General features: G+C 42.8%; 1 long non-coding RNA gene across 1 annotated transcript; it reads left to right on the forward strand.

The window, feature by feature from the left end:
* Positions 1–6,887: 6,887 nt before the first annotated feature.
* LOC135983888 (uncharacterized) lies at positions 6,888–18,100 on the forward strand. Its single transcript, XR_010601710.1, has 3 exons — positions 6,888–7,375; positions 13,797–13,894; positions 15,226–18,100. It is a non-coding gene; the product is annotated as an uncharacterized LOC135983888 (long non-coding RNA).
* Positions 18,101–18,699: the final 599 nt, after the last annotated feature.

The following is an 18,699-nucleotide window of genomic DNA, read 5'->3' on the forward strand; positions in this document are numbered from 1 at the left end:
TAATATCTGATGCTTCAAAGGAAGGGCGAAACTGTCCCCATAAACCAACCATATTTTACCTAAGGCCAAATACTGCAGTGTTGGGTAAATGGGTGCTGTGCAGGGGATTTCTGTGGGGGAATATAATCCTTCCTTTCTGAGGGTGTGCAGTCTATATGCTACACATAGGCAAAGGGCTTGGGTAGCGCGTTATCATAGTCATGGACCCACTTTTCACGTCCCTTCATATTCCCTGAAGCACATTATCATGATCATAAGACAGCAAAAATGGAAATGACCTGCAGTCTCAAGGAGTGCAGGATTGTTCCCTGCTGTATACTTGACCAGTGTTTTGGAGTAGGGTTATGCTGTGAATGTTTATTAAAGGATATAAAATTATTCTGCCATTTAAAATAGATTTCCAACAACAAAATAAACACATTGCTCATCAGGGGTTTTGTTTGTACCTTCCAAGTCAGTGTTTCTCAATGACTGATCCGTGGACTGGTGTCAGTCCCTGAGATCTCCCTGACACAGTTTAGGAAGGCAGAAAGCTGGTCCCTGGTATCAAAAAGGTTGAGAAACCCTGTTCTAGGTAATTGTAAAGCTTGTGTTACTAAATTACAACCCCTTGGCACTTTTGACTATTTAAGATATCACAATGACTGCCATGGAAACTATTGTTTGATGCTTCTGTAAATACAAACACTGCGCGGCCATATCTATGGGCACTACTTGTGCATAGGGAGGTCTCCTGTGACAATTTTTACCTCTCTTTAATGGTCAGTGAGTAGGGAAATGTGATCTGGTTAAAGCAGTAGATTGGGAATCAAAATACCTGGGCGCCACAGTATTCCTGGCTTTGCTGAAAGTCCCACTGGCTCAGCAGTAAGTTATAACCTCTCTGAGCCTCAGTTTCCCCAGATGGAACATGATGGGGGTGATAATATTTACATAATGCAGATGTTGAAAGGATGAATGTTTTTAAAGTGCTTTGGCAAACTTGGCTGAAAGCAGCTATAAAAGTGCAAAGTATATTTTTCTTGAAAATATGGATAAAAATGAAAATAATCAGAGACAAAGAGCAAGGCTAATTAATGTACTAGTGTTCATTCATTGTTAATCACCAACTGAGACAAAACAAAACTAGAACCCTCCTTCCCTTACAGCATTGATTCCAGCTCTAATCCTAAACTGCATGGGGTATATTTTCTGACTCCGATTATTATTAATTTGTATTGGGATAGCACCTGTAGACTCCCATCATGGTCACAACCCCAACATACTAATAAATATAATGCAAAATGACAGACCCTGCCCTAAAGAATTTACAATCTAGGTATGGAGAAATTATTTTAGGAGATTCTCAAAAATTTCCAGTGTTCAGCCTGGCAGAGGTGTCACGGAATTAGGTGATTTCACAAGATTTCTTTCCATCTTAGTCTGTTATATATGCTGAAAGCAGCTTGAGCCTATAGCCCTTCAAATCTGAACCTTAGCCCTGTTCCAACATCCAACTCCAAACTGAAACAGGATCTCAGCACTAGCCCTCCAACCCATCTCTATCCCTAAATAAATACACAAATATTCTCACACTGCTCACTACCTGTGCAGCACTATGAATGTTATCAATGCCTTGATATGCCTGATCACTGAATAAGCCCTGCAAATAACATGTGACAGCTAAGTGCTATCTAGCTAACTCCAAGTGTTTTCTATCAAATGGGAAATAAGTGAATGAACATGTTAAATGTAGCATTGGGGCAGTTAGTTAATACAGGAAAAGCCCTGCCCTTTCCTTTCCTTTTTCTCTTCACTTGCTGTCTCTCACTCTGTGCACAGTGAGGCAGCCCTCAGTCACTTATGGCTGTCATGATGAGGCAGACACTTATAGTGTTTGACTTTATTACAGCAAAGCCAAATCAGATGCACAGCCACTGCTTCCTCAGATGTCTATATTTCATTTAAACTGGGATAAAGCAAAGAAACTGGAATATTGTCTCATCATGCATTCTAAATCAGGCCTGGTAGAAAATAATGGGGAGTTAATCAGATCACTGAAACTCTAATTCACTTGGTATTGATCGGGCAGATTCCTAATGGGACGGCAGACCAATTTCAAATTACAGTAAGCTGACTTATCCTGGAATACCAATGACCAGTCTCAAACAGGAGCCTGGGCAGATCATGAGCTCTGCTCTCATTATGGCACAGCCTCAACAGAATGCATGAATGTTTAATATGATGCAGCATTTAGCTAATTAATAGGAGATTGATGAAAGGTGCAGTTTTGAAAGCAGCAATCTCACTTGAATCAACGTGGGATGAAAGCCCCATTGGGGATTAGGCATAGAGGGCCTTAACAAAAAATACAGTGAAAGCTAATGGAGGGTAATGCAATTAAACCAGGCTTTTAATTATATTAATCAGAGGCTTCATCACTGGAATCTAATGTACGCAGCATTTAACTCTTTCACAGTCCAAATGTTTCTGAAAGATGTTTTTTAGGCCTTAGAGTTCTTATAATCATGCAGCAAAATATGTGTATTGAACTGGCTGGTTGTGATGGTGGGAGTGGGGGGCCAAATTTACACACATTTATTCTAGATACTTCACTGCTGGATCAGAACCATTTCTGGAAATAAATTGTCTTGTATTGTGTCCCTCTATCTTTGGCAGGAACTGTGTCTTTGTTATATGTTTGTAAGAGTGGCTATCACAAAAGGGCCCTGGCCAGGGCCGGCTCCAGGCACCAGCTTGTCAAGCAGGTGCTTGGGGCGGCCACTCCGGAGAGGGGTGGCACGTCCAGCTATTCAGCGGACAGTCCCTCACTCCGGCTGTGAGCGAAAGACCTTCCACCGAATTGCCGCCGCAGATCGCGATCGCGGCTTTTTTTTTTTTTTTTTTTTTTGGCTGCTTGGGGCGGCCAAACCCCTGGAGCAGGATTCACCTCAGTGAAGGAGAGGCCCTGATCACCACTTAAGTCACACTAAGCCCTATTTTGAGGCTTAGGGTTTATCTACACTAGAAAGTTGTATTTCTTTAACTATAACAGTATAGTCAAAGTGGTACAACTCTTCTAGTGTGGATGCAATTACAGCAGTATAAAGATGATTTGTACCCAATATAGCTATTCCCATACAGGAGGGGAATTTCTATCTTGGTATACATCACCTTTAGATAAACAACAAGGAGTCTGGTGGCACCTTAAAGACTAACAGATTTATTTGGGCATAAGCTTTCGTGGGCATCTGAAGAAGAGAGGTTTTTACCGGGAGTGGGTTCAGGGCAGGGGATTGGGGTGTGGGAGGGGGTGCAGCTCCAGCTGGGAGGGGTGGGGCCAAAGATGGGACAGGGGTTGGGGTGCAGCAGGAGTTTCAGGGTGTGGGCTCTGCATGGGGGTTTAGGTGTGGGAGGGGGCTCTGGGCTGGGGTAGAGGGTTGAGGTGCAGGCTCCAGCTGGGAGGCACTTACCTTGGGTGGTTCCTGGTCAGTGGCACAGCAGGGCTAAGGTAGGGTCCCTACCTGCCTTGGCTCTACATTGCTCTGCTCCCTGAGGTGGCTGGCATGTCCAGCCCTTAGGCGGAGGGGCCAGGCCGCTCTGCACGGTGCACGCTGCACATGCCTGTAGGTGCTGGCCGTGGTTCCCAGCCAATGAGAGCTGCAGAACCGGTGCTGGGGGCGGGGGCAGCGTGCAGAGATTCCCTGAATGCCACTTGCCTCTTTCAGTCAAAGAAACACAAATGCCAAAGAGTGAACTAACAATTTTTCGGCCTAATAACCATTCAGGCTAAAATTCACAAAACTGTTGGAAATCCCAGACATTGTCTGTTGTGGGATGGCTCTCAAAGATCATAAAATTCATCCCTGTGCAGAGAGGCAGCACAAGGCCTATGGTACCACTTAAGTGAATAACACCAGTTCAAACTCCTAATCCAGAGATGAGAATCTCCTTCCCTCCCTCGCCCACCAAATCAAGCAGCACTGACAAGGGAGCACAGCAAATCCTGGGTTGGGAAATGAGTTGTGTCAGCCCTCTAGACAGTTTGTACTTCAACATGAGGCTCTGGAAGCCCTAGAGACAACGTGTGTTCCCCGGCCCTTTCAAAACTTATTGTAATTTGGTGATCTGCTCTGTGCACAGGGAAATGAATGTCACAGACAGGGAGAGATCTGCAGAAGTTTTGTGGGAAGCAAAGGGCATGGTAGCTGATGTGGCTGGAGTTAAAGTTGCAATTAATTTCCATTTTAATCCTGTTTTACTTGCTCATAACTTTCTATTTGTCTCCTTTTGGACTCAAACTTTCCACATTTGGTCTAGAGAAAAGATTACTTGTTTTAGCAACACAGAGGGAAATCTTTTCAGCCATACTACAGAACAAAAGCTCATCTCTAACTGACGGGGACTAGGAAGAAACTGCTTATTGCAAGATTTCTTGCACCTTCCTGTGAAACAGCTGGTACAGGCCACTGTCAGACACAGGATGCTAGACAAGATGGCCCACTCATGTGGTCTGATATGGCAACTTCTGTGTTTGTTACCCAAGTGGAAAAAACTTATATTTCCTGGTAGCGTATTTTTGCTTGGCTGTTTTTTTTTTTTGGTGTTTTTTTTTTAAAGTTCACAATACTTTTTGTAATGATCTCGTGACACACAGTAGGAGATTGGGCATTTTGCCCTGATCTAGTCACTAGGCATCAGTCAGGGTTAAAGAACAGGTTAATACCCCTGTTACATGACAAGGTTCAATATCTACGGACTCAAATGGCTGCTCAGAGTGCTCAAGCAGCCTTTCTTGCACAGGGGCAACCTAATTGCAGTTCCTGGTGCAGTCCTGAGCACAGGGATTACTCCTAACTAGCACCCTCTGAAGCACAAGTCCCCCCCATCCCCACCCCGAAAGGGTGGGCAGGAGAGCCTCAGCTCATTCCCCTCCCGCCCCCATACTGACCAGTGTCATGGACAGTGGACACAGAACTCTCTTGAATAGTGATATAGTGGTCATGTTTCCCTAGCAAGCTGAGGAGTTCCAAGAGGCACTCTGTCTCCCTAAGGCACATTCCCTCCCACTGTACTCCTGTTTGGCTGACACGGCTCCACAACAGCCTCAACCTGGGGCAATAACTAACTGCTGCAATCTGGTCCTTAATGTCGCATCAAGGAAGGATTTGTTTTGAATTTAATTGCATATGGCTTCGTCCTGCAAAAAAGTAAATGGCACCAGACAGGGAGATTGCTGCAATAGCACAAGAGCAAAGGGCACAGGTAATGTTGTGTTACAGTAGGTTTCCTATGAAGCACAGACAGAAGAGACGTCACAACTGTTTGTCTACACAGAGAACAGATCTGATTGTTTCTGGCAGATTGGCAGATGCCAAGTACCCTAGTGAAATGATGTTAATGGTGCAGTTGTCTCCACAATAGTATACCATAAAGGGGTTAATTATATGAATCAGTCGGATGGTGAGCCATTAGGAAACAATGGTTTGCATTTAACATAATGCATTGGAAGATCTCATATGAAATCACCATCAGTGTACTGGGTATCACTTGGGGCGGCTAGCCCATGCCGCCACGCCCTGCTGCCTATGCTAACCTCTCTGCACTGCTATTTTTAGCATGCTAGCTCTATGAGCACTAGCCCAAGTACCTCTGCATGAGCTGGGAATCAGACTCCAACCTCCAAGTGTAGTCATACACCTCTACTCCAATATAAAGCAACCCAATATAACACGAATTCGATATAACACGTTAAAGTAGCACTCTGGGGGGCGGGGCTGCGCGCTCTGGCAGATCAGGTGTCTGGCTCCGACACGCTGCTCTGAGCGGCATGTTAAGGGTGCCGGGCTGGGGCTGAGGGGTTGGATAAGGGGACGAGGGTCTCGGGGGGCGGTCAGGGAGCAAGTGGGTTGTATAGTTTGGAGGTTGTGGGGGCAGGGTGGTCAGGGGACAGGGAATGGGGGCATTCGATAGGGCGTGGGAGTCCTGGAGGTGATTAGGGATGGGGGGGGTCTCTGGAGGGGGCAGTCAGGGGACAAGGAGCAGGGGGGCTTAGATGGGGGTGGGGTCTTGGGAGAGGTGTTTAGGGGTAGAGGGGTCTCTGGAGGGGGCAGTCAGGGGACAAGGAGTGGGGGGGGTTGGATGGGTCAGGAGTTCTGAGGGGTCAGTCAAGGGGTGGGAAGTAGGTGGGGGTCCGATAGGGGGGTGTTAGTTCTAACAAAAATGATTTGCTGACTATTAATAACAGAAATGCTCAAGGCCAAAGCAAGTTCGATATAACGCGTTTTCACCTATAACACGGTAAGATTTTTTGGCTCCTGAGGACCACGTTATATCGGGGTAGAGGTATATTCTGGGCGTATATGAGGTAGAGTGGAATATGCATACGGAAGCACATTTAAGGTAGGAGTGGGGGGAAGATGGAGGCTGGACAGAACAGGAGGGCAGACTTAAGATTCGTGTTGGTACCTTCACTGTGCAGTTCCTGAGTTTCTAGAGTAGTTTTGGATTTTGAAAAAACTGCTATATTCTATTTCTGTGCTTTTAAAGAAGAACTTATTTTCTAATTATTGTACTGGAGGGTTGTATTTGTTTGTTTTTTTAAATCTGAGGATTTTCTGAGATTGGAAGAGATAATTTAAGGTATTTCTGTCTTTCTAATGTATCCATCTAAATATGAACAGGGCATTGGACTAGGAGTCAGGAGATCTGGTTTCTGTTCCTGCCTTAAAAGGCTTAAAACAGCCCGGGGAGAGGGCTGTGGCAGGGAAGGAAAAGTGGGGCTGATTGGGGGAAGCAGCCTCAGATGGGGGCCACGCCCCAATCAGGCCGTGGCTGGCTTAAGGAGGGCCCAGGTGGCCCTTATAAGAGGACTGGGGCCAGAAGCCAGAGAAGGACTCTCCCTCTAGCTCTTGAGGGAGAAGGGCCTGGCTGCCTGGGAGCTGAGAAAGTATACCTAAAGTGGAGCAAGGCTAGGGGAAGGCTAGAGGAGCTCCAGCCTGGAAACCCCCCAGGCTGCAGGCCTTGTTAAAGGCCGGAAAGGGTACTGGGATTGCAGAGGGGCAGCCCAAGGGTAGGCAGAGACAGCAGATCCAAACCCCCCTTGCCGGTGATGAGTGGCACTTACACTGCAGTATGCCCCGGGAACGGGGGCTAGGTGATGACTGGCAGTGGCCATAGACTGAGGTGAGCTGGGGATAGAGGGTGGCGGTTCCCCAGGGAGGGGAGACCCAGATCTGTGGGGGTACTGCCAGGGGGCAGCACCCCAGCCTGAAAGGGGCAATGAGGTCCAGGAGGGACTCGGGCCCAGCGGCAAACAGGACACCGGCCTGCAGAGGGCGTCCCGGAGGCTGGACAAGCTAATTCCATGGACAACCAGCAGGAGGTGCCGCATGGGGTGAGTCCTGCACCGTTACAGTTGTCTTGCTGCATAAGTCAAAAATGGCTGAACCCTGATTTTGCAATCTGATCAAGTGGGTGGATCGCTGCATAGCTCTATGGATTTCAATGAGATACTGGGTAGGTGTAAGGGTTTTCCTGCACGGAGTCCCATTAACGTTAATGAGTGTTCTGCATGGGTGCAGGGGTCCGTGCTTGCACAGCTCATTCTGGGGGATTGGATCCTTTGATCATAACTTCAATGCAACCTATATTTCATCAGTGATATATGTGCGTAAGAGCCATTGTTCATGTGGGTAGAGTTTACATGTTCCAGGCAGCCACAAACATGGGCCTTAGGGAGCATGAGCAGAAGCAGACTCAAGGAGCAATTTGGATGCAATCATCTAAAAAGAGACAGCCATAGGTAGGGCACATGCAAATCAGACCGGGCTAAATTTTTCAGGCCTGCTACACTTTAAAAGGGATGGCATTGTACCTGCTTTTCTGGGCTCGATTCACACTCTGTCAGCTCAATGCAGCTGCGGATCACCAGTGGCTGTAAATACAATGACACAAGCCGCCAGAAATCCCTGCTCTGCTGGGAAAGGGTTTCAGGGATGGAAGGGGGAGCCCCCCAGATGACCGGCGTTTGCTCAGGAGGGATTCCTCTCTTATGCTGACTCTAGTGGCAAGGCTCTTATGCGTACGTTTTCTATAAAGAAATGATGTTTTGCCAAAATAAACACCCTTCCCCCCCACAACAGCAGGAGACCTAGAAAAACTTTGACTGAAAACAGACTTTTACCTACAGCAAAGCTGAGCTTATTAGTTTCTAACTGATGGGATAGAAGAAAGGTTGGGGAAAATGCCACTGCATCTTCGAGGCTTTCATGGCATCCTCAAACTTAACTGGGGATATTGATCGCACATCGCAGTGCTATGGGAAACCTTAGTGGACAAACATTGTTAGACTTTGGCTGATTATCTCTTTCACAAAGCCACATCTCAGCCAGAAATTGTTATTGATAAATGTTTTAGCAAAGTAATGGTGTTATCAAAATGACACGACTGGAGAAAACACAGAACGTTGGCTGGGGCATGGTCATTCTTGAACAGAAAGACCAAGGAACTGCTGTCAGCCGTCTGCTGCTCATATTCATATTCATGAGCAGCAAATACCAGGAACAAAGGGAATAAATGTGCTGAGGAAGAGTGGTGGGAAAAGGCTCTTCTTATTGCTAACTACTAGGCGTAAGAAAGGGAAGCATTTTACTTCTTAATAGTGTTTGCTCTGAAGGTACAAAGGCTGGGAGTTGTGCATGAATCACAGGCATCTTCCTTAGTAATGAAGCCTAGCAAATAATTCACAGCAGATCATTAAACTGGTATATCTTGTCCATTTTTCTGTTCACAAATTATCCACAAACAGGTCATGAGGAGAGCTGCTTGACAATATTTTTAAAATGTAAACAAAAACCAAGTGTCAATTTTCAAATTTCCACCAAGAAAAAAGTCAGGGTGAAATATTTTGTTTTTCAACCAAATCTAGTTGTGAGTTTATTTGTTGGCTCCTTGTTATTCTTGAATTACTCCTTTGGGAAAGTAATTTCTAGCCTGGGGGTTGCTCATGAACTGTTCTGCTGGAGTAGCCATAATTTGGGATTCACTGCATGATTGGTCCTCTGTCTCCCCGCTATAGTTTCTATTCCCTGATTAGATGATCTGATGTTTAAAAACAGGAGAATTGACGGAAGACATCATTGGGGTTTTCATTCTCTCAGGGAGAACGCAGAGAGCACTCTAAGGAAACAATGTGCAGGTAGCGAACAATAGGGCATAAGAATTTCCTGTCCTATATTGTACACGTGCACCCCGCATTATAACTGACTGCATATGTGGAACCCAGATTTTTAAAAAGCTGGGTTCATTCCCAACTGAGTGAGACATAAAGGGCTTTGATTTTCTTCTCACTTACACTGGTGCCAAAGAGGAATAATTCTACTGAAGTCAATGGAGTCACACTGGAGTCACACCAGCATGAAAGGAGAATCAAAGCTAAAGCATTTATTGGGTGGTTAGCACACTTTTTTAGGTTTTAGCTCCCCCCACCCCACCCATAGAATAATCTCACTCATTGATATTGACAAAAGGTGCAGCCTCTTGCAACTCTTTGCATGGGACTGCAGGAACTTCTCCTGCCCTACTCCTCCCCAAGAAGGGCACCTCAGATGCAAAGGGGGCGAGGCAAGGGGGAAATGGAGCCTTTACTCTGCCTCTGCTCCACACCAAGCTATGGAGTGGCAACAACATGCACAGGAGAGCAGCTTATACTCCTCCATAACAGGGCAATAGTAGCCAGCATGATGCTGGGAGGGGAGGGAAAGATTTTCTCTCTGAGTCAGGATGGCTCCCAGAGCTCTCAATGTGGCATGACAGTTTCACACCCCCTCTGACACTGGACTGTGCCTACACATTATAATTTATGGAGCCGGGTGACAATTTTTGCCTAAACTTTTTTTCACCCAAAAATGCATTTTCAGTTTAATGAAAACATTTCCCAAATTCAAGCCAGTTTCAGCAAATTGTTTCCGTCAAAATTTTTTTTAGAAGTATCAAAACAGTTTATTTCCAAAATGATTTGATTTTTCAGATTCACAAAAAAAAAGTTTCATTTGACACCATTTTTTTTTAATTAGAGAACTGCAAGCGACCCCAAAAAATCACTTATACACAGCTCTAATGATCTAGCACTAAGCGATGGACACCATGGGCAAGCAAAGTTGGAAGGTACGCTAGAAAGAAGGAGCAGGGGGAAGAAGGAGACGGGTTACTCTATGGAGTTAAGCATGCCTGTCTGACTGCTTCAGATGCTGGAGATGGGGTAGTCTGTTTTTTAAAAGCTGGTGCCTTTAAACATCGCTGACCAGGTTGATTATACAGAATGGCTGAGATACGGCTCAGTTGTTCTGTCCTACATACTTTAGCTTTGATGCTTTTTATTATAAATTTTGAAATGATCAATGAAGCTTTTTAAAAGAAGTAAATAGCTGAAGGTACAATTTTTAGGTACCTCCTCTGTCTCCTAGGAATTGCTTTACTGTGCACAACTTGCTGGTTACCTCATCCTTTCTTCACCCCTTCCATCTGTTTCATTCACCTATTACCACTTGTCCAAAACAATTGGACCCTTTTTGCTGCCAAAGGCTGCCTTTGTTCTTCATGTCTGTATGGTACCTAGTGCAATGGGAGCTCTCTTGCTTGCTTCGGGTCCCAAGGTGCTAGTATAATGGTGTGGCCAACTCTTACAATTTTATATCAGGTCTCACGCTATCTGATGCTTTTCTTAAAGTCCCAGCTCCTGGAGTCATGCGATTAGGTAAGAATCGCAGCTTTCATTTCTTTTTTAAAAAGAAAGTTTTGAGCCATCATGGTTGTGGAGAAAAGCTTCAAAATGTGACTAAGTGCATCCTAAGGTCTCAGAAACCTGAAGGCAAATTTTAAAAAATCCCAACTTAAAAAAAAAATTTTTTTTTAAATCTCATGTTTTTTGTGGGACCTGATTCATGATTTTTGAACATTTGGGGTTGGCAATGCTGCTATAATACAAATCAAACAAAAGAGGTTCAATGCTGCTCTCATTGAAGTTAATGGTAACACTTCTCTTACTCCTTGGAACAAGGCCCCAATCTGACAAACACGTGTGTGAAACATTAAGCCTGTGAGTACCCACATTGAAACCAATGGGACTATTCACGTGCTTAAAGCTAAGCATGTGAGCAAGTGTTTGCAGGAACAGTGCCTAACATGATGCATCTTTTAAGGGACTATGCTTCCTGGATCATTTTATATAACCAAGCAGGAGAGATGCAGCTCTCTTCCACTTAAGCTGAGTGCATTTTACTTGTGACCACAAAGTTCAGTGTGTTAAAGAACCCCCCCACACACACTTGTCTGTGTAAAATGCACAGATACATCAATTGCCACTGCCTCCCAGTACCTATATCCACATACACACACATCTAAGTATTGATTTCCAGAATTTCTCCAAGGAATGCCAAAAATAATAAACAAAAAATAAATCAAAAGCCTCTTTCCATTATATATTAAATATCCTTCCATGAAGTTAGAACAAATAGGAGATGTATACAGAGTGCAATGGAGACATAAATCTAGGGTCGTAATAATCGATTTCTGCCTTGTTCTTTTATTTCCAGTAAATAATGGCCTTCAGATATTTCATGGTGGCCCTACTATAAAGTCTGCTAAGGGAACACCGGCAGTGTTTCATCTTTGATATAGCCAACAATATCGCCACTCTAAAATCATTACACTCACTTATTTCCTGTAGCAGAGTGGTAACAACAACATTTAGTAGGATCAAAGGAAATTTACAGAGGGTATTCCCTCCAGTAACCTCCATCCAATCATGTATATGATCAATAACACATTTTGTATTGTTCAGCAACGAGCAGAAGATATGATTTCTGAAGAAAATGATGCAGCTGTACATTTCTATTCAGCCCTTGTGAAGTCAGAAAACATTAGAAACTAGAAACAGCAGACATGCCTGATTAATTAAGTTACACACAAGAAGGGGCATCTTTGAATATAATTGAAATTGAAGAAACTTACCTAAATAGACTATTGTTTTTAAACACAAGGTTATTCAAGTGTGAATTAGAAGTGCTACTACTATGCAAAACATTAGTGCTATTTTCTGTATTCAGTGTTTTTTGGGGGAGGTGCACAATCAAATGAGTTGTTAAACCCTTACCTTGCAAATGAACAAATTAAATACTCAGCATGGGTTACCAGCCATTTATATTTTTCAAAACAACATAACTGATAAATCTGTAAAAGTATCAAAAAGAAATCCAAATTTCTTTTGAGTCAGTATCAGAGCAAGCAGAATCTCTAAGAGATTATTTATAATCCACAATAATTCCTTCAGATTCATAGATTTTTAAGACCAGAAGGAACCACTGTGATCTAGTCTGATCTCCAAGATGCAGATAGCCATTTACAAACATTAAATAGGGGGTATTCATACAGATGGGTGGTAAACTAAAGCAAAGAAAAGCTAACTAACTTGCCCAACGTCTGACTACTCAGTGGAAGAGCTGGAAATAGAATGCAGTCCTCTACTCTAACCACTAGACAATACAGGTCTGTCACATCTTAGGCGCATTTAACATGCGCGATTTCAGCTTTACGCGGTCTGCAAAATCAAAAAAAAAAGAGAAAAATAACAATTGTAATACTGTACCTGTAGTGCGGGCGATTCCACCCGCCATTGAACTCAATGTAATTTTGACTATACGCAGTTTTCGCTTTACGCGCTAACCGTGGAACGGAACCCCCGCGTAAGATGAGACAGACCTGTACACTCCGTTAAACTCTGTCTATGAGCAGTATTCTAGTGACCTATCATTCCTTACCTGGCAATGTCAATACTCAGAGTCTGATTCATTCACCATTACAGCACATCAGCTTTATGCCCATGTGATTCTATTGATTTCAATAGACTGAGTCACTGTGTTGTAACAATGAATAATCAAAATAAAAGTTAAAAAAACCCAAAAGAATGAGCAAACTCTAAATTTTACTAGGAAATAAAAAGCTTTACAACTAGACAATCCAAGGCTTCTGTTGAGAAGGGATAGTATGTATAGCAAGGATTCCAGAGGTGAGTTTTGGAGTCACTGTATGCTCCCATCCAACCCAACCTTTAGCATTACCAATGAAACCTGGGGAGGTTTGAAACTCCACTTCAAGACGGAATTAAAGTAAGTTCTTTAAGATGAGTGAAGTGCAGACAATACCTTACACATTATTCACACCCCACCAGCATTGTATTGAATCCATTTGTGTGATTATGAATTAAGAGGTTTGTTCTGTAATTTCTCAGAATATTGCTACTGTGCATTCCAGAATGGAATCATGATTTTTTTTAGCTAACTGAACAATGGTCTCACAAAAGAAGATGACATCAGTGACAATTCAATTTGCTTCTCCAAGAATTTGCAAATGTGAGCAACAGTAACTGGTAATGATGCACATCGTAAGCAACTTTTACATTAAGGGAAAGTGAGTTATATTAAATTAGCATTGTAGAGACAAAACCACTAAAAACAAAGAGTGCTATGTTAGCTAATCGTTACTCCAACAATAATTGTCACAAACAGAATTTATTTATAGATTTTGTATGTTTTTTCTGAAACAAAAAGGTCTCAAGATGCTTAGCAATCCTGAGCTAAAAGGATTTACAAATTTAATCTTAAAGAGATGTTCCTGAGTTCCAGGCTAAAACAGTTTATAAAGGTCATAAAAAATTAACTTATCTTGCTGACTGAAGCTTTTTTAATGCACTCTAAGTTACAAAGGAATCACAGCTGGAGCCTTTAGGCCAATGTTCTACTATATTTTTCTCTCATTAGTAGGGACAGCAAATATCTACATTTGGATTTTACCACTGCAATAGTCTGATTCATTATTCTTCATGATTGACTATAAAGGAGAGCCTGGAGACAGCTGGGTAAGAATATTTTGCACTTATTTCATTGAGTAGCTTTGCAGTTAGGTTTGATGCAGGATCTACTGAGGAAGAAAATAGGGTTATTACCTGAAGTAGACCCAATGAGGCAAAAATCCTTGTTGGATCCAGGCCAAGTTCCTTATCTGCTGTAAAAGTGAACTAGTATTTTCATTTTAAAGGTCTAAAGATGCTTTTAGAAAGTGGGGAGAACAAAGCTGAGCATGTGCCCACAACAAACAATTAGGAGATCAGGGTTCATTTCACATACAGGCTCTGATCCAGCAAGCTGCTCCATACAGGCAGGCCCTTGCACCTATGCAGAGCCCTACTGGGCTCTTCATGGAAGAGGTTGCAGAATCAGGGCCACAGTCTTCCTTTTCTGGGGATCCCAGCTTGCAGGAAACTTTTATCAGGGCTGGGTACCTTACACTAAGCTACTTTTCATATCAGAAAATTTGAAAGTGAGTCAGGCCTTCCAAGGATGTTATTAAAGGTGTTCTTTGAAGTAAATTGCATTCTTCCCAGTTGTATTAAGAACGAGATCCTTTGATAGATTTAAGATATTACATTACTGGGTAGTAGATAAAAAACTGGATTTTTACGTTACCTTTTTAAGTTGCAATTTCTCCCCCACACCCCCTTGATTAGAATAGGTTCCCACCATTCTCATTATTTATTACAGATTCAATCAAGACAGGGGTCACCCTTCATGTCCTCTCTTAATCATGACGATGACAATAGAAATTTGACATGGTGCTGATCTCGATCAACTGCATTACAGAGTCCTTGATCAAGCTTTAATTTCCAGACAACTGAAAATTTTAATCTGTCTCATACGGGTCAGATTCTGATCTCTGACATGGGAGGGGTGTCAGATCTCAGCTTGTCAAGGTCCAAATGTGCAGCTTTGGCCTTTAAAATGCATGAAAAAGACCTATAATAGAGGACACAAGGCAAATTAAGAGAAGGAGTTGTGTATAATTCATTTCTGTAATGTGTACAAAGCTTTTCACTGCCTCAGTCTCTAGTATTTCTGTTGTCTATAATTTTCCAGACAGATAGTGAGATAACAGATCTGTGTGGGTCAGTGTCACATTTTGGTGACATACCTCATAATGAGATATCGATCCATGTATGATGGCTCCACACACTACTCTATACACATGCTAAATAACTAAGTATGTTCAGGTGTCTGAGATCAGAATTGGGGCACTCGTAAAAAAATAAAATAACTATTACTTATTAGTTAATAATACCCCATGCCCAAGGCACCTAGCGCAGTAGGATTCAAACAGACTTTATTAAAAATACATTGTGATTTTCTTTTTCAGAGTGCTAACCCAACATTGACTGACTAATCCTCACGAGGTCCTTATGAGGGAAGTGTTCCTACCCTGATTCTGTGAGCGGTGGGGAAAGTGAAACAGAGCAGCTAAGGGAGTTGCCCAGCACTAGAGGGGATCACATCAGCAAGCTCAGAGTTGGCCCTATGTGATCCTGAGAACATCACTAGCTCAGAGCTCCAGCTTGACAATCCATGATGGGCCCTAGTGCTCTTCACGATAATTTCTCAGCTGCTGTTTTAAGAAAAAAGATAAATTTCTTTACCAAGTTGCAGAATTACATGGGTATGAACTTGCAATCTAGATAACTTCCTGATGGAATGTGATAGGATGGGATGGCTGCTATGTTTTTCTGGGTAATTAATGACAACAAACACTGACATTGTGTAGACAGATTGGAAAATTCATCACATTTTTTTTGGATATCAGAGAAAGTAGATAGTGGTCATCTTAAATTATTTTTTCTGTCACTCTAGATGGCCAACTAATTCCCTGGGGGCAAAATCCAGACTCCTTTGAAGTCCATGGGAGTTTTACCATTGACTTGGAGTTGAATGGAGACAGGATTTCACCCAATGAAAATCAGTCCCTCCAGTCCCACTGTGAATAATTTTGGAAAGGCAGCTCCCGACTGGTCAGAATGCTCCTGCTATCTTCTAACAACTGTCTTTATTTAAAGTGATCACCCTTGGGAATATAGTGATTGCCTCAGATACCACCTTAGGCTCCAACCCTACACACTTATGCAGCTGCTTAGCTTTATCACCATGACTAGTTCCGTTGACTTCAGTGGGACTACTTCTATGCCTGGAGTTAAGCACATGCATAAGTGTGTGTAGGATCAGGGACTTAGATAGCTACATAACTTTACACCAGTATCTGCAGCATTCAAGGCAATTCTTATAGTAAGCATAAGGAACAACACAGGAATCCAGAGATATTGAGGAAAACTTATTTATTTATCTAAGATAAAATTGGCAAGTTTTTAAGGATGACTGAAGGGACTGCTCTGCTTGGGATAGGGGTGGGAACTGGGGCCCAGCTGGACCCACCCCTCCTCCTAGCACCCTTTCAGACTTAGAACAATGCAGGGCAGATCCCCCCCCATTCTGGAGAAATTAGGACCCAGGTGGTGCGTCTCCTCCATCCCACCACGTGGCCTTGGGGAAAACTGAGTGGAGCCAGCCAGATTCAAGCCAGGAGGAGCAGATGCAGAAGCAGCCAAAGCAGGGACCTTTGGACAATCAGAGAACTTACTATAGTTTTGACTGGACTTTCTCTGCCCTGTGCTTATTGGCAGTTATCTTCAGCTATCCCTTCCCTTCCCTCACAGGCTCTTCACCTGCCCTGAGACCTGCTCCTCCTGTCTCCTTTCCCTTCAATGTCCCCTCTCTCTTTCCTTTTCTTTCCAGTTAGCTGATCCCCTCCGATCTAATCCCCATCCCCCAAAAATATGTGGAACTGACATGACATTTGCTGCCATCACATTGTTCACTCTACTTCTGTGTTCTGCTCCTTCTCTCACGCCGTGACTGTCTTGTCTGTTTAGGGCTGATCTATATTGGGCACTTACATTGCAATAGCTATGTCTCTAGAAGTGTGAAAAATCGACGCCTCCCGAGAGACATAGCTGTATCAACCTAAGCTCCAGTGTAAACAATGCTAGATCGATGGAAGAATTCTTCTGTCCACCTAGCTACTCCCTGTCACAGAGATGGATTACCTGTGCCAACGGGGTTCTCACATTGTCTTAGGTAGTGTCTACACTGAAGCTCTATAGCAGCACAGCTCTTCAGGGCAGGGACTGTCTACTACTCTGTTTGTACAGCACCTAGCACAATAGGCCCCACTCTTGGTTGGTCCTTAGGCACTACTGTAATAAACAAGTTTAATAATAAAAAGTGCCTGTGAAACCACCCAGATGAGGAGCTTTGCATTACTATAGAATGCTGAAAGGAAGAGATGGAGATTTTTGTACAAGAATTGTAAATTTGGCTGGTTTCCAGATTATATATCTTTCCTGGTATTAAGAATAAAGAAGTTTTATAACCAGGAGAAATCCAATCTGGGCTTGGAACCAACCCTACTATATCCTGCACTCAGTGATAGCCCTCAATGAATTTGGCAGTAAATTCATAGCATGCTTTTAGACCTCTGTGGAAGTGGCAAGTGTTCGTGGACACTAATATCATTAATACATAACATCTACATTCAAATATTTATTTTAATATGGAATGAATTGAATTACCAAGTATCCTTTTACTATTTATATTAAAACAACACTTTACGGCCCCAATATTTAACCAGTAAGAGAGTCACCACTCAAAGACCTTACAATCTAAATAGAGAAGAAAGGTGACAGAAAGGAAGTATGCTACAAATGGGGAGTTGAGGCAGAGAGCGATTGCATGTATTGCCCAAGAAGGCACACAGGAAGTCTGTGGCAGAGCTGGGAATTGAATGCAGTCTTTCCAGATTTCCAGTCTAGTGTTTTAACCACAAAAACATCCTTCTTCTCTGATACAGAGGATGATAATTCATTTTATAACAGTATGGCCACACATTCAAAGTTCTCAAAGAGCTCAGTGAAGACACAAGGTAAAAGGAAAGGTCATGTGACAAAGTCACCATTCAACCCCTTTTAGCCCTAGAAGAGATGGTATAGCATATATCTCATATTACAAAGGTGGAAGCCACCAAGACAAGTCATTAAATTGTATCTATCATAATCATGTCATTTTCAATTGTATAAATAAACAAAATAACAGTCATTAAAAGCTTCTAAGTTGCTAAGAACTGACTGCATAGTCGTAGCATTAACCAAACCCCATTGTAATGCAACTTTCCACTGATGTGAAAGGACAGACACTTGTATTCTTCTGCTGTTCTCCATATTTCAAATGTATCCTGGCACAGGAGTTTTCAAACCTTTTTGTATATATGAGCTGTATATTAATATAGCAATTGTCCCACATCTCTTTTGAAACCCCAATTGCACAGACCAGTTCCCTTCCTATTTACAAGCACATAGCATCCCAGTGACAGCTACAGCAACTGCAGAATACTGTATTAGGAAAAAAATAAGGTATTTTTAATATGATTTTAGCAGCTGGAAAAAGGGAGGAGAGTTGCCACCATCTAATCAGCCTGGACTCTGCAGATTGCCAATGAGTGCCCCAAGAAAGTTTGAAAACCTCTGGTTAGCATCGTAACTTCTGTCATTGAGTATTACAGTTAAAAACAGTAAGACATCTAAGATGTGATTCAGCAAAGCATAAAAGCATGTGTTTAACTTTCAGCATGCCCTTACGTTCATACCTACCCACCACACAATTAAGCATGGACTTAACTTAAGCAAATGCTTACGTCCCATTGACTCTAAAATAAATCAAAGTAAATAATTTAAGTCAATGGGAGATAATCAGGTGCTTAAGTAATTTATTGAATCAGGGTCTAAGTATT

The sequence above is a fragment of the Chrysemys picta genome, chromosome 5 (assembly GCF_011386835.1).
Source record: "Chrysemys picta bellii isolate R12L10 chromosome 5, ASM1138683v2, whole genome shotgun sequence".
NCBI classification, from domain to species: Eukaryota; Metazoa; Chordata; order Testudines; family Emydidae; genus Chrysemys; species Chrysemys picta.